The sequence below is a fragment of the Notolepis coatsorum genome (genome assembly GCF_963971535.1).
Source record: "Notolepis coatsorum genome assembly, chromosome: 16".
NCBI classification, from domain to species: Eukaryota; Metazoa; Chordata; class Actinopteri; order Aulopiformes; family Paralepididae; genus Notolepis; species Notolepis coatsorum.
In genome coordinates, this window is record NC_140180.1 from 105,741,988 (window position 1) to 105,760,071 (window position 18,084).

Consider the following 18,084-nt stretch of genomic DNA (forward strand, 5'->3'; position numbering starts at 1 on the left):
GTCATTCCGCTTTACAAAAAGGTAATAAACTAGACCCAGGGAACTATAGGCCTATTTCGATTCTTAGTGCGGTGTCCAAAGTCATAGAAAGGATCATTCATGATCAAATAAACGAATACCTCTCTACAAACAACCTGTTGTTCGAGCTCCAGTCTGGATTTAGAACATCACATTCCACAGACACATGTTTACTATATCTGACAGACCAAATTAGAACAGAGGTGGACAAAGGTCAATTCTGTGGGATGGTTTTAATAGATTTACAAAAAGCCTTTGACACCGTTAACCACGACTTTTATATAAACTGAAGGCTATGGGTTTTAACCGTATTGGATGGAGTCATATCTGAGAGGCAGGAAACAAGTAGTGGAAATTAATGGCAGCATATCCTCCTCACTTCAACAGATGTGTGGGGTGCCGCAAGGGAGTATTTTAGGACCACTTTTATTTCTTTTATATGTCAATGACATGAGAACTGCCTGTGAATGTAACTTGTTTTTATTTGTGGACAATGCTGCACTCATGGTCTCATATCAGGACAAAAGAGAAGTTGAGAGGTCACTCAGTCTAGAGCTTGTCAAGATCAGTCATTGGCTGGTCGAAAATAGGTTATCCCTCCACCTGGGTAAAACCGAAGCTATCCTTTTTGGCTCTGCCATATGACTAAAGAGGTCACCTGGGTTCAAAGTAGTGGTAGGAGATATCGAGGTTACAGCAAAGGGGGATGTCACATACCTAGGATGTGTTTTGGACAACACCTTATCAGGGGTGAGCATGGCACAAAAGGTGGTCACAAAGATCAACCAGAGAATAACATTTCTCAACCAGAGAATAACATTTCTCGGCAGAGTGTCCATCTATATTAACAGGTCAGCCTGTACTGTAGAAGTACTGTAGAAGTACTGGCAGGCGTAGTCATTATGACTATGACAACAGAGATCACGTGACGCCGTCGTGTCACGTGAGACAAAGAAGTGGACGACGAATCAGAGGCCACGCTCCAGGACGTGCTTGCAGACACGGATTGGGATATGTTCAAAGGAAGCGCCAGTGACGTCAGTGAGCTAGCAGACACAGTGGTGTGTTATATCACAACAATAGCCGATGGTATTGTCCCCAGGAAAACGGTGCGGATTTTCCCAAACCAGAAACCGTGGGTGGATAGCACTATTAGAGCAGCTCTGAACTCTCGTACCACCGCCTACAACCTGGGTAGAGAGTCAGGAAACATGGAGGAGTATAAGGCTTCAGTCTATACTCTACGCAAGGCTGTCAAACTTGCTAAGAGGACATATGCTGATAAACTGGAGACACAAATGGCACAAAACGACACAAGAGGATTATGGCAGGGACTGAAGACAATAACTGCTGGCCCAGATGGCATAACAGGACGTATACTCAAGACCTGTGCCAACCAGCTGGCCCCTGTGTTCACCGCCATATTTAATCAATCACTGGCGGAGTCAGTGGTCCCTGCCTGCTTCAAGATGTCTACCATCATCCCTGTGCCGAAGAAACCCTCCCCAGCATGTCCAAATGACTACAGACCGGTGGCACTCACCTCTGTGGTCATGAAGTGTTTCGAGAGGCTGGTCAAGGACCACATTTGTGCCTCCCTCCCCAGTGATATGGACCCTATGCAATTTGCATACAGGACAAACAGGTCCACCGACGACGCGGTCTCCCAGGTACTGCACAGCACCCTCTCGCACCTTGACCGTCAGAAGGGGGGCTATGTGAGACTGTTGTTCATTGACTACAGCTCAGCGTTCAACACCATAGTCCCCACCAGACTGGTGGACAAGCTGATCGAGCTAGGTCTGAGCTCCGCCCTGAGCGCCTGGGTACTGGACTTTCTGAGCGAAAGACCCCAGGCGGTCAGGGTGGGGGGTCAGACCTCCAACACCATCACCCTGAGCATCGGGTCCCCCCAGGGCTGTGTTCTGAGCCCCCTGCTGTACTCACTCTACACACACGACTGTGTGGCCAAGTTCAGCTCCAACTCCATAGTGAAGTTCGCAGATGACACGGTGGTGGTGGGGCTGATCTCGGACAACGACGAGAAGGCCTACCGGGAGGAGGTTGAGGTACTGGAACGCTGGTGCCAGGACAACAGCCTGCTCCTGAACATTGGTAAAACCAAGGAGCTGATCGTGGATTATAGGAGAGGACAGCAGGAGACGCACACACCACTGATGATAAACGGGGCTACCGTGGACAGGGTGAGCAGCTTCAAGTACCTGGGGGTCCACATCTCAGAGGACCTGACATGGTCAACACACATAGACAAAATTAAAATCTACCCAAATCAAAAGCCCTGGGTAGACAAATCCGTCCGTGAGGCTCTGAAAGTGCGCACATCAGCATACAACACCGGGCTGGTGACAGGCAACATGGAAGAACACAAGATGGCAAGATACAACGTCAGGAGAGCAGTAATAGAGGCAAAACGGCGTTACGGGGATAAAGTTGAACTTCAGTTTGAACAGGCTGACTCTAGAGGCATGTGGCAGGGCCTCAGAACAATGACAGACTACAAAGGCACCCCCCTCAAACTGAACAGTGACATCTCCTTAGCAAATGATCTCAATTCCTTCTATGCGAGGTTTGAGGCTGTGAATAACAACACCAGCCTACAAACCACGGCAATGGGGGGGGGGGGGTCTGCTGATGGAGACTCAGTGTTCAGGGTAACAGAGCATGAGGTGAGACGGATCTTTAAAAAAGTGAATATCAGGAAGGCAGCAGGACCGGACGGCATCCCCGGCCGCGTCCTAAAAGTCTGTGCCGACCAACTGGCCCCGGTATTCACTGACATCTTCAACCTGTCCTTGGAACAGGCTGTCATCCCCACCTGTCTGAAGAAGTCCACCATCATCCCTGTACCCAAAAAATCTACGCCCGCTTGCCTCAACGACTACCGCCCTGTAGCCCTCACCTCCATAGCCATGAAGTGCTTTGAGAAGCTAGTGAAGGGCTACATCTGTTCCTCCCTCCCCATCAACCTGGACCCTCTGCAATTTGCATATCGCCCCAACAGGTCCACGGAGGACGCCATAGCCCATGTGCTGCACACAGCAGCATCACACCTGGACAAGAGACAGGGGAACTATGTGAGAATGCTGTTCATCGACTACAGCTCAGCATTCAATACCATAGTCCCCTCCAAACTCATAGCCAAGCTCAGGGACCTGGGCTTGAACTATGACCTCTGCCAGTGGGTCTTGGACTTCCTGACGGGCAGACCCCAGGTGGTAAGAGCCGGCAACTGCACCTCCTCATCCATCACGCTCAACATAGGGGCCCCCCAGGGCTGTGTTCTAAGCCCCCTCCTCTACTCCCTGTACACACATGACTGCGTAGCACAGCGGAACAACAACACCATCATCAAATTTGCTGATGACACAGTAGTGGTGGGCCTGATCTCTGCCAACGACGAAAGGGCCTACCTGGAAGAGGTAGAGAACCTGTCACAGTGGTGTCAGGAGAACTGCCTCTCCCTGAACGTCAGCAAAACAAAAGAGATGATTGTGGACTTCAGGAGGTCGGGGGTCAAGGACTACAGCCCCCTCAGCATCGACGGGGCACCGGTTGAGAGAGTGAACAGTTTCAAGTACCTCGGAGCCCACATATCCGAGGACTTGACATGGACCACACACATTGACAGTGTTGTGAAGAAGGCACGACAACGCCTCTACTTCCTCAGGCGCCTAAGGAAGTTCCAAGTCAGTCAGAAGATCCTTAGGAACTTCTACTCATGTACAATAGAGAGCATCCTGACTGGCAACATCACCTCCTGGTTTGGGAATAGCACTGCACAAGACCGTAGCAGACTACAAAGAGTGACACGTTCAGCCGAACGCACAATTGGAGGGGGGCTTCCCACCCTCCAGAACATTTACAACAAGCGGTGCAAGGGGAAGGCTAAGAGAATTATTAAGGACTCGAGCCACCCGAACAACTGCCTCTTTGAACTGCTGCGGTCAGGCAAGCGATACCGGAGTCTTAAGGCGAGCACAGAAAGACTCAGAAGAAGCTTCTATCCCCAGGCCATCAGGCTGCTAAACGAACAATAATCGCTAAACGAACAATAATCACTATGCAACAACCATCAAATGCACACAGCACACACACCCACACGCACTCACTCAAACAAACAACACACTGCAGCACCCACTCTCCACACTTTAGATCACACAAACACACTTACACTTTATATTTATTGATAAAGGATTTGCACTACAACTCGTACACCTACTGTGAATTGTACCTAAATTGCACCTCGTCCCATTTCTCCATTTCTGCCTTGCACTATATAGTATTGTATATTAGTACACTGCACAGTATTGTATATTGTATGGTAACTACGTCTATTCTGCATCGAACATTGTACATATGTCTAAACTGAACACTGTGACCTCATTTTTTTACTTCTAATTTTACTATGTTATTTTATTTCATACTTATCTTGTCTTGCACAGTCTCTGGAGCGCAACAGTAAGAAGCATTTTGTACAAAAGTATTCTGTACTTCTGTATGACAACTATTAAAGAAACTTGAAACTTGAGTAGTAAAGAAGGCGAAACAGCGTCTCTACCACCTGAGACAGTTAAGGAAGTTCAGAGTATCGGGAAAGATACTCCAGTCCTTCTACTCAGGAGCTGTAGAGAGCATCCTGACCGGAAACATCACTGCCTGGTATGGAAACAGCACGGCACAGGACAAGAAGGCCCTACAGAGAGTGGTGCGCTCAGCCGAGCGTACCACGGGTATTGCACTACCCCCCCTGCAGGTTCTATACAACAAGAGGTGCAAATCCAGAGCCTGCAGGATAATGAAAGACCCTCACAGCCCCAATAACAGCCTGTTTCAGCTGCTGAGGTCAGGCAGACGCCTGCGAACCCCAGCTACTAGGACAGAGCGGCTTAGGCTCAGCTTCTTCCCCCAGGCCATCAGAGCCATGAACAATGAACATTGAGTGCTCAGAACATTGAACTGTCCACACACAAGCACACATGAACACACACACGACACGCACACTGTGCACGCTCACACACGAGCAGCCACTTAACACTTTAACATGAGCGGGCACACACTCATGTCGCACACACGCACACTTATGGCCAAAGGAAAGGACACTTTAAATTAGAATAACAGGAACAGTGTATTGCACTACCAAAGCTAACTAGCATGTCCCATATGCTCTGTAAATAACTATGTACAGATACCGAGATGTCACTCCATGTTACCTGCTACCTGTTACTGCACAATGTTGTTTCCTTCTTTTGATTCTATTATATGTACCACTGTATTGCACATCGTTGCGGGCAAGACCACCCGCATTTCATTGTATACCTGTATGCCGTGACAATTAAAACTCTTGACTTGACTTGACTTGACTTGACTATGTGTGCTCCTCCTGGTACACTGGCATCACAGTAGCACTGAAAGGCAGGCTACAGACAGCTCAGAACAAATTAGCTAGACTGTTCAGTTGATGTAAGTGAACCTTCTTGTAAATTTGTAAGAATTAGGACACCAGAAAGAATGGAGGCCTTAAAGATGGACCTTACAAACTACAACTGGGATGAGGTGTATGTTGACAATCCAAATCAGGCATATGATGCATTTTTGTTGACATTCACAGAGCTATACAACAAACACTGTCCTATTAGAAAGAGCTGGGTGAAGGATAAATATAAAGGAAATCCATGGATGACTAAAGCTATGCAAAGGGCGTGCAAAAAGAAAAACTTACTTTACAAGAAATATTTACAACTGAGAACCAGTAAAAGCGAAGAAAAATATAAGCTGTATAAGAATAAACTGACTTCCATTATGAGAGTACAGAAGAAGGAATATTACAATAAGGACAGTGCAAATAATATACAAAGGACCTGGAAAATAATCAATCATATTATTCGGAATAGAGGTTATAAATCTGAATTTCCAAGTTATTTTCTAAATACCTCTGATGCTAAAGTGGACAATGTAAAAAGCATCGTTGAAGATTTCAATGACTACTTTGTGGGTGTTGGAACTACTTTGGCCAGCAAAATTGTTGTGCCTGAGGATAAAAAAGATATGTTTAATAATCTGATTAAATTAATGGTAATATCAGTTCTATGTTCCTTTGTGGGGTAAATGAAATTGATATAATTGAAATTGTAAGTAAATTCAAAAACAAAACATCAACTGATATAAACTCCATTGACATTGTAATTATTAAAGAAGTAATTGAGTCTATTGTAAAACCTTTGACCTATATGCAATCTGTCTTTTCAAAGAGGTGTTTTTCCTAATAATATGAAATCAGCAAAGGTAATACCAATATTAAAAAATGGAGATACACATCAAATGGACAATTATAGACTAGCGTCTCTACTTCCTCAATTTTCTAAAATATTAGAGAAATTATTTGTGAAACAACTGGATCTTGGCAAATACAAAATACTGAGTGAACACCAGTATGGGTTTAGGGAAAATAGAACTACTACATATGCAGTGATGGAGATGGTAGAAGAAATAACTAAAGCCGTTGACAATGACAAGTGTTCTATTGGTATTTATATTGACCTACAGAAGGCTTTTGATACAATAGATCACAGTATATTAGTGAGAAAACTGGAGAAGTATGGGTTACGAGGTATAGCTTTAGCTCTTGGGAGTCTTGGCTGAAGAGCTACTTGGAAAACAGACAGCAATGTGTGCAAATTAATGACACTGTGTCAGGATTTAGGAAGGTCACCTGTGGAGTACCCCAGGGATCTGTGATAGGTCCAAAACGTTTTATACTTCATATTAATGATATGTGCAATGTTGCTGAACTGTTAAAGTGTGTTATTTTTGCAGATGATACAAATTTATATTGCTCAGGAAGTAATTTAAAGGAACTTTTGTTTGATATTGAAAGAGAGCTTGAAATTCTCAAAACTTGTTTTGATGTTAATAAATTGTCTCTCAATATTAAGAAAACTAAATTTAGGGTGTTTGGTAATCGAAAAGAAATAGAGGGGGATATCGAGTTAAAAATATGTGATGTAAAAATAGAAAGAGTTTCTGAGATAACATTTCTAGGGGTAGTTATTGACCAGAAATTAACATGGAAACAACATGTTAACTATATTCAAGGAAAAATATCTAAGGCAGTAGCAATATTGTATAAATGTAAGGATATATTAAACTACAAAGCCTTGCACATCATTTCCTGCTCACTTATACTTCCTTACATATCTTACTGTGTGGAAGTATGGGGGTCGACATTTAAAAAGACAGTAAATCCAATAGTCTTACTGCAAAAGCGGGACCATTCGGAACCTTTTCAAGGCTGGTTACTATGAACACACAAATCCATTGTTTATAAAGTCTCATATTATGAAATTTTATGATTTGGTTTATTATAAAACTATGCAAATAATGTACAGAGCTAAAGCAAAGTAACTCCCAGACGGGGTGCAAAGGTTCTTTTCAATACATGAAAGAAAATATGATTTGAGAGATATTTGTAAATGTACTGTTCAAAAACCTAAGAAAGGGATTAAAAAGGAGGTGTATTTCTATTATTGGGGTTAACTTGTGGAACAATGCTGATATACAGTTAAGAATGAGTAATTCGCTTTTGGTTATTAAGAAAATGGTTTGTAAAGTTATTTTTGAAAACTACAAGAGTGAATAATACTGTTTTTTTTTTTGCTATTTTCTTTTAGAATACTGTTTTGGAGTCTTAATTTTGTTAAGAATATAGGACAGGCATATATAAGCATTATGCTTCAGTCTGTACCTTTTCAGTCACTGTAAAATCAAATATTGTTAAATGATGGTGTATATATATTGTATTGTGTGAGATGACTGAATAAAACTACTACTACTACTACTACCACTACCACTACCACTACTACTACTACCACTACTACCACTACCACTACCACTACTAATACCACTACTACTACTACTGTACTACTACTACTACTACTACTACTACTACTACTACTACTACTACTACTACTACTACTACTACTACTACTACTACTACTACTACTACTACTACTACCAGGGCCGCCTGTGCGAGATTTAAACACGAGCCCCCCCCCCCCCCCCCCCCATAAAAGGTGGAAAAAAATTCATACAGTCAATATATTCTTAAATAATAGCGCTGCCCGAGGCTGGGCATGATACAGTCAACATATAGCAAGAGAGAGAGCGAGAGAGAGCTCCCGTTCTACAGTCAATATACAGTGTTATCGCTGCACAGACTCCGCAATGCCCCTGACCCTCCACCAGAGCAAGGCCAGAGAGAGAGAGAGAGAGAGAGAGAGACTCATTGGAAAGAAACAACCCAAAACCAGAGCAAATTGAAATGCTATTTGGCCCTAAACAGAGAGTACACAGTGGCAGAATACCTGAGCACTGTGACTGAAGATCCTTGACTAGGTACAGACTCAGCGAGCACAGCCTAGCCATCGAGAAAGGCCGCCATAGGCAGACCTGGCTCCCAAGCGAAGACAGACCCACTGCACACAAGATGAGGTGGAAACCGAGCTCCACTTCTTAACAACCTGCCCACTATACCAAGACATACTTCCCACAAATTGCAAACACCCAAAGAGACTTTGAAAACATCGACAATAACTCAAAACTCCCATACCTACTGAGAGAAATACAAGAATGTGAAATAAAGCCCATTTGAATTGAAGAGAGAGAGATAGATAGAGCATGTCTGTGTGTGTTAGAAAGAGAGAGATAGAGAGAGAGCATGTCTGTTTGTGTGTGTGTGTTAGAGAGAGAGCATGTATATGTGTGTTAGAAAGAGAGAGAAATATATAGAGAGAGAGCATGTCATTTTGTGTGTTAGAGAGAGATATAGAGCATGTCTGTGTGTGTTAGAAAGAGAGAGAGAGAGCATGTGTGTTTGTGTGTTAGAGAGAGAGCATGTCTGTGTGTGTGTGTGTGTTAGAGAGAGAGCATGTATGAGAGAGATAAGCAAAGATGAGCCCCTAAAGGATATTCAACTTTTAATGGAAGAACAAAACAGAAGGAAAAGATAACTTCACAAAGGCAACATGAATATACATAGATCCAAAAGGACAAAGATCAACACTTAAATCCAAAGAGAAGAGGGTCTATACCAGAGAAAACAAAGTAGCAAGGAGCCAATGGCCGACATCAGCTAAATAGGCTAACTGCAAATAGAGTAGCCAGGTACTGACACCAGGCCACACACAGCTTTGGCCAACGCTACCCAAGCTACACAAACGACCAAGACAATTCACACACAGCACATGTCGTATCTCCAAATGTTGTGAAGTAACATATGTTTTGCCTGGAAAAAAACATCGTTATTAACAAAACATTCGGGAGGGGAAGGAAGGAAGAGTGCACCAAGGAACGCAGGGCGAAAGGCCGCAACACAGGTCTCCACGTTGACGAAAGGCCTCTCGCTGGCGGGACAAAAAGAAGCTATGGCCGGAGCCTTGTCATGGTGCAGGCCCGACTACATCTTCTGTCAAAGATGATGTCGTAGTCAGAGTGCCAGGGCCTGCTATTCTCACGGCTAATGTCAATGGTCGTAGCACAAGCTAACAGCTAACTCTAGGCTAACTGATAGCATCAAGCTAACGTTCCCAGCCGAGCGAAAACGAGCAGCTAACGTTGTAGCTAAACAGCTAACTGGCTAACAGTTAGCTCAACCCGGCTATCGCTAACCACTAGCTAACGCAGAAGCAAGCTATGCGGCTACCACTGAAAAACTGTACAACGTGAGAAAAGCAATACAGGCCAACACTTCAGTGCTGTGTTTTCCTCTTCTCATCCGAAGAGAGAAGGGAAAAAGAAGGCAATACATGTCCCACTACAGAGTGGTGTTTACCATAGCGGTGCCGGCAACAAGTCCCTCGCGGACTATAGCCGACTTGAGCATGGAGATATTCTCATAATGAAACACCAAGCTCACCTCCCTCGCACCAGGTGCTGACACCAGGCCACACACCGTTAGCTACTACAACAGCTAGCCGGCCCGTTTGGCTCCCGAGAGAGAGAGAGAGATATATCCACGGCGGGAATAGAATAGAGTGCATTAAAAACTCACCAAACGTCCAAGAGGATGGAGACAACCGCGTGGAGTTGACGAAGTTCATCTGCCGAATGACCGTCCTCTTCATCTTGGCATAACAATGCTGCACGCGCTCTCTCTAGGTTAGCTAACGCTAGTTAGCCTTTAGCTAAGCTAGCTACTAGCCGACATCATCATGGCTATCCCGACTGAACCACACGTTAGCACTCAATATTATAACGTAGCTAAAGCTAACTAGCTGTCCCTGCCTTTAGCCGGGATGGCTAGCCTGACTGAACTGTCTAACATGCAACAACTTTCATCTTCAGTCCATCTGCCGAATGACCGTCCTCTTCGTTTTGGCTGGCATATAACTAAGCACGCGCGAAATAGTCAAACGCAGCTGACGCACGCCGGCGTACACATGATGTAACCCCTCCCTTCATTGAAACCAATAGTATGTCTGCTGCAGAGCCCCAGAGCTCCAATAGTGAGTATGTTTGCTGCAGAGCCGCAGAGCCAGGAACATTCTACAAACGTGTCTAATGTGAAATATATAAGCATATAAGCTAAACTAGATTTTAGGTCTGTGATGAAAAAGGGCCTCGCGGGAAGGGGGGCCGCGCAAAAAAAAAAATAATAATAATAATAATAAAAAAATAAATAATAAATACATTTTTTTTCTTCTTTTTTTTTGTGCGAGGCCCCCCTTCCCGCGAGGCCCTGTACAACCGCACTGCTCGCACACCCCCTGAGGCGGCCCTGACTACTACTACTACTACTACTACTACTACTACTACTACTACTACTACTACTACTAGGTTTGAGGAGAGGGTCTCTCAATTAAAACTTAACATGGTACACAAGATACTCTGGAATACTGTCCCTCAATACCTTAGTGGATATTTTAACAGGGTTAGGGATGTACATGGACATGCCACCAGGGGAGCCCTACAGACATCGTCCACAGTACTATGGAATAGCCTACCAATGGAGTTGAAGTCCATAAGCCCCTTCTACACTTTTAAATAAGCTATAAAGAGGTGGATCATAAGTAGCAGAAGCTGGGAGTAGTGAACAAAGGGTTTCTAATATGTGTCCTTCCTTTTTGTTCTTTTATTGTTTATAAAATGGAATATTAATGTATGTATGCATGTATTATTGGTATTGCACAGTTGAACACTTTGAGTGTAAGTTGTCTGCAATATATCGTCCGCCCCCCCCCCCCTTTCCCTGGCGTGGCGGGCCCACCCATGCATATCCACAGACTCTGACCATGGTTTTTCTTTTTATACCACACATCCTGACACACAGACACTACAAACACCCACGTCCACACACCTACATAACTCCACGGACACCAATGATGAAGGACCGCAATGGAAACAAGTCTATGGCTTTATTGTGTTTGTTTTTAATCATATTGGTAAATGGTGGGCCGATATGTATACATGTTCAAATGTATATGTGTTATCCATTCTAATCAGTGGCGGACTGGCCATCGGGACGTTCGGGACGAATTCCGATGGGCCGGAACCAAAGTGGGCTGGTCCAAAAAAAAAAAAAAAAAAAAAAAAAAAATCTTTTTTTTAATACTTTTTTTTTTAACTTTTTTTTTCTATAACTTTTTTTTTGGGCCAGTGTGTGGGCCACTAATGTGGGCCGGTGTGTGGGCCAGTGTGTGGGCCAGTGTGTGGGCCAGTGTGTGAGTCGGTGTGTGGGCCACTAATGTGGGCCAGTGTGTGGGCCGGTGTGTGGGCCAGTGTGTGAGTCGGTGTGTGGGCCGGTGTGTGGGCCAGTATGTGGGCCGGTGTGTGGGCCAGTATGTGGGCCGGTGTGTGGGCCAGTGTGTGGGCCGGTGTGTGGGCCAGTATGTGGGACGGTGTGTGGGCCGGTGTGTGGGCCAGTATGTGGGCCGGTGTGTGGGCCAGTATGTGGGCCGGTGTGTGGGCCGGTGTGTGGGCCAGTATGTGGGCCAGTCTGTGGGCCGGTGTGTGGGCCGGTGTGTGTGCCGGTGTGTGGGCCAGTATGTGGGCCGGTGTGTGGGCCGGTGTGTGGGCCAGTATGTGGGCCAGTCTGTGGGCCGGTGTGTGGGCCGGTGTGTGAGTCGGTGTGTGGGCCACTAATGTGGGCCAGTGTGTGGGCCGGTGTGTGGGCCAGTATGTGGGCCGGTGTGTGGGCCGGTGTGTGGGCCAGTGTGTGGGCCGGTGTGTGGGCCAGTGTGTGGGCCAGTGTGTGGGCCGGTGTAGTGTGTGGGCCGGTGTAGTGTGTGGGCCAGTGTGTGGGCCGTATGTGGGCCGGTGTGTGGGCCATTATGTGGGCCGGTGTGTGGGCCAGTGTGTGGGCCGGCAATAAAACAATAAACAAGTTGCATAAACTAAATCAGATTCAAAATGATCACAGTTCTGGTTTGCCTTAAGATGCAGTTTAAGATGGGTCTTGAACATGGAGTATGTAGGGCACTCTCTAATCACAACTGGTAGGCTATTCCAGTAGTTACCACTTTTAACAGAGAACACAGTTTTTGCAATGGTAGTATACCGAAAAGGCACCTTACAGTCCCCTCTACTGATGGCCCTGGTGGTAATGCCAGTGTCTGCTTTCTGTTGGATGAACTCATTCAATGGGGGAGGGGCAAGTCCATGCAGAACCTTGTACATGAAGCAAGTATATTTGAAAACTTGGAAATTCTCGAAACTTAGCATGTTATGTTTTTCTAAAACATTACAGTGATGAAATGAAATTGGTTTCCTATCAAATACTTTTATGGCTTTTTTGTAGAGTAATTCTATTGGTGTAAGAGTAGTGACATATGAAAGAGACCAGTTGATAAAACAGTACTCGATGTGTGATAAAATCATTGAATGCAGAAACATCCTTGCAGCATTAACTGGCAGGCAGGGCCTGATCTGCCTGAAGTTTTCGATGTTAAACTTGACTGTGTTTGTCACTTTCTTCACATTACTTTTTGAAGGTCAATGTAGAGTCCAATGTGACCCCAAGATACTTGAATTAATGTACAATGTCCAGCTCCGCCTCTCCCAGAAACACATTAGAGTGAGTGACCTCTACTGGTGACTTTGTGAACATCATACACACTGTTTTCTTGGTGTTAAGTGAAAGACATGCTTTTGTTAGCCAGTCTTGAATGAGACATGAGACATCAGTGAATGAGATTCACGTTTCCTCCCAACCGCGAGTAGGCCTAGAAGCGCAGAAATGGAGAATGCAAAAAAAGAAAGGGTGGAGCTGAAAAAGCTAGAATTGCTAGTAAAAGACGCAGAACAATGTTCTAAAATTACAGACATGTTTAGTAGAGGAAGGGCTGGCGTTAGAGTAGCTGCTGCTGCTAATGATGATGAAGTTCAAGTGGAAGGACAGGTGCGTGCAGTAGCCTAGTGCATATTCTACTGTTGGTGTGTGCCGGTTCATGAGGGCTAGCTAGCCTATACTAGCTCTTGCAGTGATTTCAGTCATTCTATTACAAGACAATGTGCTTTCCGTATTCCTGATTCCTTACAGCACGTGGACGTAAATAGTCGTGACTCGTGACGTTTTTTCTCTGACTAAAAGTTTAGTTAGCAATGTTAGGACTAGTGCCCACCACAGCATCAGAAGCTAAAGTGCTAACCTAGAGAGCCAATCAGAACCTAGGACGGGCTGCAAATTAATTGGCTACTAATATTATAATAGTAAATACTCAAATAAAATACTATTATGTTCCCTTTCAAATTTTCATGTTGATATAATATTGGTAATCTAATTGATTGAATTGATTAGTTGCCATTTTACATGCTTAAATAAGATGTACCTTAGAATTCCCAACAGATTAGTCTCATCTACATGTTTGTAGATAACCACAGCTAACTAGCTTAAGCTAACAACTAGGTCAACTACTACCCCGTAGTTAAACAAATGTGATTGCATATAACAGCTAACTGCTACAGCTAAGTTGGTAGTTAGCCTATTCCATTAATGTTGAATGTATTTATGAAGGTTGTTGATGGTGGTTGGCGCTGAATAGCAGACATTATTCTGCCACAGGGAAGCTGTGTTTGCTGATGCTGCTCACGACCACCAGTAGCGTATGACTGTGTGAGTGTTAATGCTTGATGGTTTCTGTGAAGCGCTTTGTGGAACAATGCTGATATACAGTTAAGAATGAGTAATTCGCTTTTGGTTTTTAAGAAAATGGTTTGTAAAGCTATTTTTGAAAACTACAAGGGTGAATAATACTGTTTTTTTTTTTGCTATTTTCTTTTAGAATACTGTTTTGGAGTCTTAATTTTTTAAATTTTTGTTAAGAATATAGGACAGGCATAGGCTATATAAGCATTGCTTCAGTCTGTACCTTCTCAGTCACTGTAAAATCAAATATTGTTAAATGATGGTGTATATTGTATTGTGTGAGATGATGACTGAATAAACTACTACTACTACTACTACTACTACTACTACTACTACTACTACTACTACTACTACTACTACTACTACTACTACTACTACTACTACTACTTTGGGTGTTTTCAAAAGGCTGAAAAACGCTGTATGAATTCAAGCCATTATTATTGATTGCTGATGTTCTTCTTATGCAGTTGACTCTGAGGAAAGAGAGAGCGCCCAGTCCAGCACAGCTGACCCTGAGGGGAGAGAGAGTGCCCAGTCCAGCACAGCTGACCCTGAGGGGAGAGAGAGAGCCCAGTCCAGACAGACAGACAGACACACAGAGAGAGAAAGAGAGAGAGAGACACAGAGAGAGAGACACAGAGAGAGACACACAGAGAGAGGGAGAGACACAGAGAGAGAGAGGACACACACACACACACACACACACACACACACACACAGAGAGACACATACAGAGAGAGAGAGAGAGAGAGAGAGCAGAGAGGAGAGAGAGAGAGAGAGAGAGAGAGAGAGAGAGAGAGAGAGAGAGAGAGAGAGAGACACAGAGAGAGGGAGAGACACAGAGAGAGAGAGACACACACACACACACACACACACACACAGAGAGAGACACATACAGAGAGAGACGAGAGAGAGAGAGAGAGAGAGAGAGAGAGAGAGATGAGAGAGAGAGAGAGAGAGAGAGAGAGCGAGAGAGAGAGAGAGAGAGAGAGAGAGAGAGAGAGAGAGAGAGAGAGAGAGAAAACAAGCTCTTGGAATGGGTGTCTGGGAGGAAGTGGGGGGTCTTTCGATGTTGATTAAACGGCAAGCAACTAATGTCATGAGTGCCAATTAAAGGACAATAAATCCAATCTAACTGAAATTGTGTAGCACAGACCTTTTCTATGGATCAAAACCTCAATATTATTATGGTGTAGTTAATACTTCATGTATCCTTAATCCCTAGGCTAATGAGGCACTAAGATGTTAGTAAAAAAAAAAACATATGCCAATGACAGGAAGTAACGGTATATGTATGTGTGTGTCTCTGTGTGTGTGTGTGTGTGTGTGCACTGTGCATGAGTGCACATCTAGGGGCGGTGTGTAGATTTGGTCTCCCTGATGTTGACTCCTTAGCCACAGCCTTGGCTTGTTTAATACTGGACAAGTGTTTCATAACGGCCGTTGTGTGGGCCGGTTTCGGGGCCGGTGCGTGGGCCGGTGTGTGGGCTGGTGCGTCTGAATGTCCCGGGCTGAATTTGTGTCCCAGTCCGCCACTGATTCTAATCAATAAACTATTTAATCAATCAATCAATCAATTCCCCTCTTGTGTTGCAGGTAGACGCAAGCCATGTGGGAGCGGGAGCCGTGTTGATGAAGCCAGGTGAGCAGGGAGTTGATAGGGTAGTTCGTTTATTTTCTAAGAAATGTAACCGGTATGTGCGGCTGGGTGGCGCAGCGGAGATTGCGCTCGTCACCAATGCGAGAGAGACTCCGGTCTCAAATCCGGGTGTCAGCATTGCCTCCGGCTTCGGCCAGCCGTCATACTAACTCGTTTGGCTGAGTTAGCGGGAGGGAAGTTGATGGGTGGTAATCTGGCGTTGTGGACAGCGACTCCTACAGGTCAGGTCTGGGCGCCTGCACAGCAAAAGACAGGAAGTGGTGAAGGCAGCGTGACCTCCCACGCATTACACTTCACCAATGAGAGTCCGCACTGTCAGGTGAAAAGAGAGCCGCTGGCTGTCTCAGCATGTGTCGGAGGAGGAACCATGTGGTAGACCTCAGGGCTCCCTAGACCGACCAGTAGGGGGCACATGCGCACAACGACCAGGTAGGGGAGGGGGGAATTGGCATAATGACTAGATTGGGATGGGAGGAAAAAGCACAGAAAATCAGGCGAAGAAAAAGAGGATTAGATCTTGGCCCTGCAACATTTTGAAGTATATGTGGGTTCTGGAGTGACACCAGACCACAACCCACTGATTTTTCTGCACACCCTGCGATGCCCTAACCTAGGGTAACCAAACGTCCTCTTTTGCCCGGACATGTCCTCTTTTCACGCCTTGTGTCTGTTTTTTTTTTATAAATTCATGAAAATGTCCGGGTTTCAAAGACCTGCGGTGTGTAAAAAGACGCTCGCCTGACATATCGTCATGTAACTCGAGAACCGAGGCACGGAATTGGTCGAGTGAGGTGGCATTCGAATGGCAACAAATCGATCTTTCGAACAGTATATTATATGTTCGGCGAAAAATGCAACCCGAGCCGCTAGACGCTCGCAAAGTCCATGACTTGCGTGGGTTCAGCGCATGGGCATGGCGGCCCGACGCGGTACCCCACCTGTTAAGATTCAAACGCACAGAAAAACATTTTAAAAAGCTGTGCAAGGTGAGAGTTTGTCTGCAAAGTTTACCGAATTCTTTGTTAGACCCAGGAAAACAAACTAACAGAGCATGCTGTAAAAGCGTTTGCATTTCATACTGTGAAACATCACAACAGCTACAGATGCATGGATTGGAAAAAAGACATTTCGAGACTCTAACACTGCCAAAATGTTTAGTAGCCTTCTTGCCTGCAACTTCTTGCCTGACCCTCTCTGCGCCGCCCCCTATCTCCCTGTCTCCGGCTGTCTCGGAGCGATGACCGGAGTGTTGAACGTCCCGTGATTAAGACGGGGAGGACGCAACCCTCTTTGCGCTGCCCCTGTGCCTCAAATAGATCCGCTATCAGCTCTATCTTTAATCTTTCAAAATGTTCAGTTGCTATCGCTATCAGCTCTATCTTAAATTTTTCAAAATGTTCAGTTGCTATTGCATGCACTCATCTGTGTTTCACTACACACATGAGTGCATGCTTACCAACTGTCAGTCTGCAACACTACTATCACCGACATCTAAGAAGGGAGATCCCCCCTTGAATGGCCCTTCCACTGCCGGTGGTTCATTTCTTCCTATTGTTAGATTTTAGTGAGTTTTTCCTTACCTTCGCGTGGGGTATGTCTGGGAGTGTTTGCATTCATTCATTTATTTTGCATTTATTTTAAATTGGTTGGACCTTATGGTGTTCTTGTTTTGTTCTTGACTTATTGTTATGTTTCTTCTTGACTTGTTTAAAGAAGACGTGTCCGGCCCATGGGGACATTAACGTGTGTTGTCGGGCCTTACAAATACATTTGATTTGATTTGATTTTGGCTTTGCTTGTCCAAATGAGATTGAGATTTATTTTTCTCTTGTCCATTTATTTTGTTTGCTTTATCATTTAAAATACAGTTTGAAACCGTCTGTACACAGTAGGCTATGTGTGCTAATCAGACTTGAGATTTAATTTATTTAATTAATTGTTCATTATTAATACCAGAATAATTTATTTTCATTGTTAATGCCAGTTATAAAAGTTTTATTGTTATACAGTTAGCTTATGTTCTACCTCAGATTTGTGGTTTGGCAAGTATAGGCCTAGTTTATCATGTTCTGACAATAAAGAATATTCTGAACCACAACTAACCTTCTGGTTTCTTCAGCTTTCATTCAGCAGCAAAAATAGCCTATAAACTTGACAGAAATAATTATTTCATGTATATCGAGATAATTATCGGTATCGAGTGATTTTTATCGTGATAAAAAAAAATTCCATATCGCCCGCCATATAA

The 18,084-nt window shown here is 44.5% G+C and overlaps 1 pseudogene across 1 annotated transcript in view; it reads right to left on the reverse strand.

Moving 5' to 3' along the window:
• The window catches only part of LOC311242769 (cytidine monophosphate-N-acetylneuraminic acid hydroxylase-like), an 80,067-nt pseudogene that overhangs the window by 58,397 nt on the left and 3,586 nt on the right, over window positions 1-18,084 (reverse strand). The window lies entirely within an intron of this gene.